At 42.0% G+C, this 819-nt stretch overlaps 1 protein-coding gene across 3 annotated transcripts in view; it reads left to right on the plus strand.

Annotated features, from left to right (window-relative positions):
* Window positions 1–819, plus strand: part of LOC106883755 (uncharacterized) — a 25,667-nt gene that overhangs the window by 22,242 nt on the left and 2,606 nt on the right. The gene's annotated exons all lie outside the window — the stretch shown is intronic.

An 819-nucleotide genomic window follows, 5' to 3' on the forward strand; every position in this document is an offset into this window, starting at 1 on the left:
TATCTGCTGTAATATCTCACATACACATACATGTATCAATCACACACACTCTTTTCTTTATACGACGGCCTGTCTTTTATTATGTTTTTATATGTCGCATTCACACTCATATATTTTCTTTCCTTTCAGATTGCATGCATGTATCTCACAAGTGTACATTCATTCCTTTGATTTTTCTTTGTGTGTGTTTGTGCCACATCTTGTGGTTGGTTTCAGTGGCCATCTTGCCTCAGGCGTCCCTCCAAAATTTTTATTTTCGTGCTTCCGCACTCGAGGGGGAGCCATTGTAGTGACGTCATTTGGCGCCAAAATACAGTCGCCATTACTGCCTTTTCATCCACGCATGCGCAGGGAATAGTTCCAGAAGGAACACAGGAAGAGTCCCATGCGCATGCGTGGAATTCAACATCTAAAACGTTCCCGCTCTTTTCATTCTCTTTCTCGGCCGGCCAGCCATGAGCGTGGTCGTATCAAGCTGTCTCTCCAGCATTCCAACATCTCAGCAACCATGCCTATTTCCTCGGTAAATACATATTGTTGTGTTGATAGTTCAGAGTCGCGTTTCGTTGTGTTCTTTTGAATTTAATATAGGAAAGCGGGTGTACACCTAATGGTGTATAACCACTTTCCTATACATATATATATTTATATTATTATATGATCGAACGCCACGCATCCATTTCCAAGTAAGTTCCGTCCATCCATCCAGTTCAAATTCACAGAAAACAAATGAACACAGGTGAAGGAGCAACAAGCAAGTGTATTAGTTTAACGCTTGGGAAGAATGGAAAAGTCTATTTTTTTTGGGGGGGGGGGGGG

Source organism: Octopus bimaculoides, chromosome 6 (genome assembly GCF_001194135.2).
Source record: "Octopus bimaculoides isolate UCB-OBI-ISO-001 chromosome 6, ASM119413v2, whole genome shotgun sequence".
NCBI lineage: Eukaryota > Metazoa > Mollusca > Cephalopoda > Octopoda > Octopodidae > Octopus > Octopus bimaculoides.